Source organism: Helianthus annuus, chromosome 2, assembly GCF_002127325.2.
Source record: "Helianthus annuus cultivar XRQ/B chromosome 2, HanXRQr2.0-SUNRISE, whole genome shotgun sequence".
NCBI classification, from domain to species: domain Eukaryota; kingdom Viridiplantae; phylum Streptophyta; class Magnoliopsida; order Asterales; family Asteraceae; genus Helianthus; species Helianthus annuus.
The window spans coordinates 133,246,403-133,255,480 of NC_035434.2; the positions used below are offsets into that span (position 1 = coordinate 133,246,403).

At 33.4% G+C, this 9,078-nt stretch overlaps 1 long non-coding RNA gene across 11 annotated transcripts; it reads left to right on the forward strand.

Annotated features, from left to right (window-relative positions):
- On the forward strand, nt 1-6,517 carry LOC110922306. Of its 11 annotated transcripts, none has more exons than XR_002583068.2 (11): nt 18-305; nt 559-838; nt 1,022-1,373; nt 1,456-1,717; nt 2,153-2,292; nt 2,391-2,461; nt 3,481-3,592; nt 4,114-4,351; nt 5,016-5,106; nt 5,451-5,562; nt 6,267-6,517. It is a non-coding gene; the product is annotated as an uncharacterized LOC110922306 (long non-coding RNA). The 11 variants fall into 11 exon arrangements; XR_002583069.2 differs by having other exon boundaries at nt 2,159-2,292; XR_002583050.2 differs by having other exon boundaries at nt 20-305; nt 1,456-1,777.
- The last annotated feature ends 2,561 nt before the right edge of the window (nt 6,518-9,078 follow it).

Genomic DNA, 9,078 nt, shown 5'->3' on the forward strand with positions numbered 1-9,078 from the left:
TTGGGCTATTTGTCCTTGAATGATGAAGCCAAATTGATGATGTGGCAACTTATTGTTGAATAGATGGTGATTTTGGGAGGGAATTCCTTTTATTCTTTGTACACAAACAAAAACCACTATTTGGACGCGGGATCCGACTAAATTCGGGTCGGATTTATGGGTAATATGGATCCTATAAATCCTATAAACAAACTTTTTTGACAAACCCTAGATTGGTATGTTCTCTCTTCTTCAATACGCTGGTTCTTCTCATTCTTCGCCGCCGATTCATCATCTAAAACTGATCCATCATCCAAACCCGATTGGTAAGTTATCTCTCGATTCACTTCTTCCTTCTTTGGGATTAGGGTTTAATTGCTTTGAGAGTAAGAGTTGTTAGATGTTTTTTTACAATTGGATTATTTGTTTGAGATTAAGAGAGTTTGTAGTTGTTAGATGTTTAAATTAGGTTTAATTTTGGTTGAAATAATTATTACGGGCTGTACAATTAAAAACCTCAAAAGATTCACCAACAGAAAATGCCAATATTTTACAAATCATTATGGCCATTATGTGCAGGCTACGCTTAAGCTTAAACCTGGTGGATTTTTTGTTTTGAAAGACAACCTTGCAAGATCTGGTACTGGGACAGGTGTAATCTCCCTATTTTATTTTAATTATATTGTATTTTTATTAGATTATACAGTAAAGTTCAATGTTTTGTGTTATACCTTAGTGTTACATGGTGATACTTTTACCTATTGTTTCTAAATAGTGCACATAAGACAGTTTGTACGATTTTGATGAATGTTTGAAGTGGAATAAAATAAAAGTGGGAGCAATCTGCTCATCAATCCAGGTAATTTTTCTAAATGTTTCTTTGGGTAATCGACCGAGTATCTCAGTAGTATAAATTGATGGGGTTTAATGGTTTCTTACATCACCTTATGTAATTCTTCGTGTTCTTGCTTATTAAGTTAGGACTTAGGGTTTTTGTGGATTGTTGATTGTTTATAGGATTATTTGTGTGAAACTGTTGTAGGGTTGATTTGAAATTCTTTATATGTTGGGTGAATTTATGTCAAATAACAATGATGGAGCAAAAAGTACGTCTGGTGGGATGAGCTTGACTTTGGTAGGTCCTAAACAATTTTGGTGGAGGTCTTGCTGGGATCTTTTTTATTTTCTTTATGTTCTTGAATGAGCTGTGTGTTTATGAATCGAACGTAACAAAACGGAAACTCCAGTTTCTTCTCTTTCTTCTGAATCGAATGTTGGTTTAGCTAATTCAACAGACGATCAAGTTCAACCACCAACACCTAATGAATATGATCATCAACGAGAGCCATATGTATTCAGATGTTTGTCATGCTTCAGCATTTTAATGCCCACAGGTATCAGTCTCATCTATCTATCTATCTTTTTTTTTTCTTTTTTCAGTTTTTGTGTTTTTATATAAATTGCTTGATGTTGCAGGAAATGGGTTTAAGTGATTTCACGGCTTTGGAAATAAAAACAACGAAGAAAAAAGTGAACTTTCTCTGAAGGAAGTGCCTTTAAAGAAAAGCTGGTTTTCGAACATATTTAAATTGGAAAAGGTGGAGAATAATGTCACTGATCTTAACGTTTCAGTAGCCGTTCAGAGTTTAGATATGAAAAATAATGCTGGTGGAGTCTCTTCTCTATCTTCTAACCTAAATCCGTCAAATGCAAGAAGCTAACGCACATATCTCCAACGGTACAACAGATTTGGAAAAAAGTCAACTTTCGTTAGATAAAGTTTTAAGAGAGAGCAGCAGTCAGTAAATTTATTCAGAACATATATTCGGTTCAAATAAGAACCAATAAAAATCTAATCAACGTGAAAACAATATAGTGTATTAGTGAACACATTATTCGAGTGCAGTGACATTTTCGTAATTAACGTAAAACCATGTGTATTCAGTATTCACCGGTGAATACACTATATACAAATGAATCAAATTTTGACTTGACGTGTTTTCACGCTACTTAAGAAATTGCCACTGAGTAATAAAATCTTCATGGAACAGATCTGACGGCCACATGTGTGTGTGTGTGTGTCTGTTTTAGTAAACTTATATAAAATCTACTTTGACTATGTTTTAAGTCAAATTACATGACAATGATATTTGACCATGGTATGATTATGAAGTTTCAGTTCAAGCACCAAATGCTATGCATGAAGTTTCACAACACGCTGTTCAGAACAATGTTGAAATTCATCTTGAAGAGCCTCTGACTGTCAACAAGGATGTCTTAACAGACGGTCAACAAGTTAATCTTCTCGAAGATGTGAACAACATTGAATGGGTTATATTTGTTTAGCGTCTCTTATTTCGCTGCATGAACAGGACACGTTTTCTAACTTTCGCTCTCTATGTGTTTGTTAGTTGTTCATTGTTCTCATGTCATTGCTTTTGGATTTTCGGGGATGATAACGTAGGTCATCGCCGGTTTTCAGGTGAGTTTATGTTGCTTTTCATTTCCTCTTTGTGACATCATGTATAAAGATGACATGGACAAATTGCTTGCTGTTTAGTTAGTGTATTACTAAATATTGGATTCGTAGGTTTATCAAGTTTACACTACACTCTGGTTTAGTGGTTATGCATATTCCTTCGTTTTAGGAGGCAGTGGTTTGACTCCTGCTTACGGTTCTTTTATTCAAAAGTTCTTTCAGTTTTGCTTTTTATGTATGCCAATGTTGCTTCTTTTTATATGTGTTCTCTCAACATGTGTCTGGTTTTAAAGTATATAATTTACGTATGACCTCATAAAGCATCTTGAATGAACTTGAGTTAGCTTTGATTTTTAAAGTATTTGATTTATGTATGACCTCATATAGTATCCTGAATGAACTTAAATTTTGTTGAATAATAGTTGGGAATCAATTGTTTTTCTGTCTACTTCTACTTAATACAGATTAGATAATTGTTGATTAGTTGTATAGAATTAGGATTCATCATTAATTTTTGAAAATGATAGATTAATATAAAAACATGACCACTGTGGGATTTGAACCCACCCCCTTTCGGACCAGAGCTTAATTCTGGCGCTTTGGACCACTCGGCCAAACTGTCACATGGTTATAATATTTGAAGAAACTACTTTAGAATATAAATGGGACAGTACAATAAGTTAACAATAAATGAAAGATAGATTAAGAAAAAACATTGACAGCTCTGGGATTTAAACCCACACGCTTTCAAACCAGCGCCTAAACCTAAATCTGGCACCTTATAGGCTTATACCATTCGGCCAAACGGTCTACTGTTTATAGCTTTTGGAGAAATTCATAAATTTTAATATCATATGTGTGTGACAGTTCCATAATTTAGGTGAATCTGACCTGTTTGACCCTTTCAACCCTTTTGACCTGATAAAGATAGAAATAGAACATACTCGAATCAGTTCAAAAGTAAACGGGTCAAGATTGCCATAAGTACATTAATATGAATGATTTGGTTTGTGATTATTTAGGTAAACGGGAGTGGATAGTTTGTTGGCGTTGCTGAAATGATGGGGCTTGATTTCTAATACAGCCATGTAACACAAGCCACCACCACAATCTTGCACCTTAATTCTCATTAAGGTAACTTACTTTCTCTGATTCGTTTTTTGAGCTTTGTAAACTGTAGATTTACCATTCCCTTCTTCATGGATTAGGCATTTCCTATAACCGAGATTCAAGAAACCAATCAATTCTTTTCATGTTTTTTTATCAGTTGTTGATTATGCCTAATTCTTTGCTTCAAACCCCTATTTCTCTGTTCCCTCTTTCTTTCTGTGATGCAAATATAAAATTTTAGTTTGTCGTTTACTTTCTCTGCTGAACCTGTAAAGATGCTAATGATGCAGTGATATAGGTAAACAAAAGTATATGGTGGGTTAGAAGTAGCAAAGTTCTTGCATAATTCAGTTCCAAGAAGTATATGGGGTCATTCATGTTATTTATTTGCATTCTTAGTTTTGTAGGTCTATCGTATCAATCTAAAGCACCTGACAAAAAAAGTTGAAACTTTAACCAACTCTGTTTGTTGTAACAGAAGTTAAGATACTTCTCTTATAACATATTTAGTTTTAGCCTATTTATGATTTTCCTTTTTCTGTCAGTTCAATAGGATGAAGACTCTTGGTTTCAAGTAGAAGGTTATGTGCTTGCTAAATTTTGTGCGTTTACCAATGAATCAACGTATCGACTCAATTTTTATAGGATCTGCTTATGAGAAAAGGCCCGATTTTTGGTTCCACTTTTGGCTCAAATGGTTCTACCGCATCTGCTACTTATGATGTTGTGACGAGTAGAGAGTTATCCAACTCAGTTTGTTTTTATTCTCCTCTGCGTAATCAGGTATGTGTTCTTTCTATATGGTTTGTTAACATAATTTTTTAAAGGTACTTCTCTTCAAAATGTCCAATTCAAAATTGATTATGAGTTCACAAAACTAATTTCTTTGAATACTCTCATCATAAATTAATGGCTTGAGCAACAATGACCAGGTCTACTATCACATGAATAAGCATGAAATGCATATGAAATTGCTAAAAAACTGAGTATTCTACAATCTACACAATAAAAATGACTTTGCTTAAATACAATGACAAAAGGTTGAGACTATTAAAAAACCTTGCCTTTTCGGATATATACAACCTAATCAGTCAATGACAAGGAATGGTGTTGTGGTCGGGCTTTCAGATTGGGTTAGGAATAATAATTTAGGTGGGATAGGACCGCTTGGGGGGGGGTACAGTTGTTCCTCCGGTAGTTTGAATGGAGGATTAAGAATTTAGAGTTAGAGCCTAGATCACACACTTAGAGACAAGTTAATTTGCTTTACATTGGTGGTTGTAGCTTTATTAGTTTTGAATGGTTCCAATATAATATCACTTTTGGATATTGATTTTGATTTTGATTTTGAACGGTTCAAAGATAATATCACTTTTGGCGACTTTTTATCCGTATGACCAACTTCACCCGTTTAAGTGGAATATTTGAAATCCTTTGCATATTACAGGACAAACAGCAAGTGATGACCTGTATGAGGTTCAACTAACTATACCAGTGGAGGGTTATGAGTTGGATATACTCATGTTCTCTTGGTGATGGTAAGTTTATGGGTTAATACCGGGCTAAAATGGATTTGGTTGAACTACTTCTTTGTCCGAATTTTTAGAATTTTGCATAAATATATAAGGTTACAAATGACTACAAAAGTTACCTTATCTCACTAATAATCTAATCAATGTTCTAAATCTTTTGAATAAAATAGTTTAGGAGGTTTACATATGCATTAAAAATACACTTTAGGTGAATCTGACCTGTTTGACCCTCTCAACCCTTTTGACTTGGGAAAGATAGAAATAGAACATACTCAAATCGGTTCAAAAGTTAACGGGTCAAAATGGACATAAGTACTTTAATATGAATGATTTGGTTTGTGATTATGTAGGTGAACGGGAGTGGATAGTTTGTTGGCGTTGCTGAAATGATGGGGCTTGATTTCTTATACAGCCATGTAACACAAGACACCACCACAATCTTGCACCTTAATTCTCATTAAGGTAACTTACTTTTCTGTGATTCGTTTTTTGAGCTTTGTAAAATGTAGATTTACCATTCTCTTCTTCATGGATTAGGCATTTCCTGTAATCGAGATTCAAGAAACCAAGCAATTCTTTTCATGTTTTTTTATCAGCTATTGATTATGCCTAATTCTTTGCTTCAAACCCTTATTTCCCTGTTTTCTTTTTAATTTGTGTACTATTTATGATTCGTATGGATCGAAGGATGAAACAAGATACATACGGTGATAGATACGATGACGGGTATGGGTCGGGTATGAGACAAACTGGCTTTAATCGGGTATGTGGTTGGGATTACCCAAAACTGGATTAATTTTTATTTTATTAATGTCTCTACAGTAGCCATGTTTCATAAAAGGGGAGGGTTAGATGTAACTTATTACGAAGAAAATGGCAAAAAGTTAATGTTTTTATTCTTATCATTAATATCTACGAAGAAAACACTATAGGGTTGGGTACCTGGTCAGAAATATTGTGTTTAAAACTGGTGTTGTAGATGCTTAATCAAGATATTGCAAAGTTTGCTCATGAGGCTTTAGAGCCTCAGCATAACATTAATGGGCTTCAAATGTTTGGGTTTGGGTTATCTCCAAAAGTGTATTATTTGACTAATATTGTTGGTAAATAACTTTGATTCAGTTGTATTATTTGACTAATATTGTTGGTAAATAACTTTGATTCAGGATTGAAGATATCGATCGCAAGCATAAATGTTTGGAGTACTGAAGTACTAAATCCTACCCGAATAATAGAGATTAGAGATGCTACTAACTTTTTTAGGCGAGAACATAAGGTTGACTTTGAGTTTTGTAGTGTTATAGCTCTTTTACTTTATTATTCCAGAGATGAGCAACAAATGGTAGAAAATGAAATTACAATAGCTTTAGCTTTTGTTTTTAGAAAAATTATATCATGCATATTCGGTTTTTTTCTTTTTCCATTTATTAAACAAAAAATATAAGTATGATTGGTTGATTGTTTTATTCTAAAGCCTATTTTTACTAATTTTCTCAGTATGTATATGTAGATACATATCTACACATGCATGAATATATCAATTATGTATGTGTTGTGGGATGGCCTGTCCAATATTGGAGTTTTTGTACTGTGTATTTAATTGGTTAATAGGTTCGGTCATAATTTAGATCAGATGCACGAAATTCATTTATAAGACCCAAGATGGACTAATAGAAGATCTAGAAAGTTGACTTATTGTTTTTCAGACGTTGTTAATGTTTAATTAATGTATCTTATTCGTCACACATTTTTCATTTTATAAAGTATACATACAATTGTGTTTAATAAAATTTAAATGCCCGACCCGTGAGTATTCACGGGTGATAACCTATATATATATAAATGAGATGGATTTGGGCTATGTGGCATTTGTATTTGGCCATGTAGGCGCTTGATGATCATTTCTTATGTGTCTTTTCGTTAACACTGTCTTTGGGATTTTGTGGTGTGGGGATAAAAACTTTATAGGAAACTTTATTGAAATAATTAAACAAATGTATAAGGTATGAGGTTTTCAATTCTTGAGAAACAAATTAGACATGCAACTGGAAACAACTCTGTCAAAAAGTCCTTTTATTTTCTCATTTCTAAAATATAATGATTCATGGTTTTCAGTTTAATGAAGAAGATGGCAAAGTATGCAAAGAAAGGCATGAGGGTGGAAACAAGCAAATCAAAAATTTATGGAACAAAGCATGATGCTTTTGTTGACATGATTGCAAGTGTATTTATTTAAATATCTTATATGACTTCTTATAATGATTGGCATTGTGATTGGCTTCTAACTTTTGATGTTAAATTTTGACACTTTGTTTATGTAACATGACACTTTGTTTGTATTTTATTTTGTTTCGATTATACACTTAATATATGATCCTTAATAGTTCATTTATCTATTTATCTATTGCTGTAAGTTTTTAGTTACTCTTTTGCTTTTTAGTATATCACATTATATTGAATATAGGAAAAACGCACTTGGTTTTTAGTTTTGGTAAAATAAGATGGCTTTTTTTTTGGCTTTTATAGATATTATAAAAAAGCATCATATTCAAAAGTAGTTCTTTGCAATGTATTCTCATTTTACTAAAGTGGTGCTTCTTTTCCTTTTCATTTCATTTTATTGCATCTTTTTAATACGTCATGTATTATATATAATAATAGTATGGTGCACATAATAAAATTTCGTTGGTCATTAAGTTTCATTCAAATTTCGTTAAAAAAGGAATGATATACAAAGTGATTTGGGTTAGCCCAACCCAACCTGTTTTGACCCATTATTTAGGTCATGTTTGGATTAGTTTATTTTACCTCCTTATGACTTATTGACTTTTTTGAAAATAAGTTTTTGTGAAATAGTGTTTAGGTAATAAGGTGAAAATGAGCTTTTTAGGCATTGAAAATGAGAAATGAAAAAGTCATTTGGTTGTAACTTTTTCAAAAAGGAGATAAGGAGATTAAAAAGGCAATAACGAGAAATAGAAAAGCTTATACAAACATGCACTCAACCTACGAGACCTGGCCATTTTTCGACCTATATATGGTTTAATTGGTAAAGATGTAAGTTACTTGGTGAAAGAAATATGTATGCAGATTTTCAATTGGGTGCGGCTCCTGGTTTTGTTAGCCGGGGAAGGAGTAGTTGATTGGCTTCACGAGGTAAATAACTGGTCAACTGGAGTACAAATCAGAAGTGTAAAAAGGTGTTGACAGCAGCGATGTTTGCGGCTATGTGGAGAGCTTGGATGGCCAAGAACAAAAAAAAATGTTAACGGCAGGGCGACTTCATTACTCCAGCTGGTAGACAAGGTCAAAGAGCTGCTTTTCTTATGGAGATGGTGTAATTTTGTTAGTTGAGTCGTGTTTTTTTCCTGTTACATTAGTGTGGGGTTTGTTGTCTCCTCCTTTGTTGCAATGGGTTCATCTAATCATCTCTCCAGAATTTCTTTGGTTTTAATATATTTACCTTGCCTTTTTCTAAAGAAAAAAAAAAACCTTTCTGTGCTATGCCATGTTATTCTACCATTTACGAACATGTTTCTTCCACTTGAAGTGTGGCATACCATTTATGAACGTGTTTCTTCCATTTAGCTAATATTTGATAGAAGATGCAAAATTAAAAAAATGGTAGCATGGAGCTCACTTGAGATGTTATATAAACATTTGTGATTTATAAAATTTAAATATCTAATCCGTGAGTATTCACGGGTGATAACCTAGTAATTATATATAGTTGAAGAGTTGCACACTTTACCTATTCTGTATTCCATTCCATCCATCATAATATATCATTAACATGATATATCAACAATTTTCAATTTTGCAGCCGTACTAAAAAAAACGTCGCAACCGCCAGAGATGGGAAACATCATCGGAGGAACCACAACCGCCGGAGACGGTTAAGCTGTATATTGTGATATATCATCTTCGGTGACGGTTAGGCAACCGGAGATCAGAGGAACCGCAACCGCCGGTAAACCG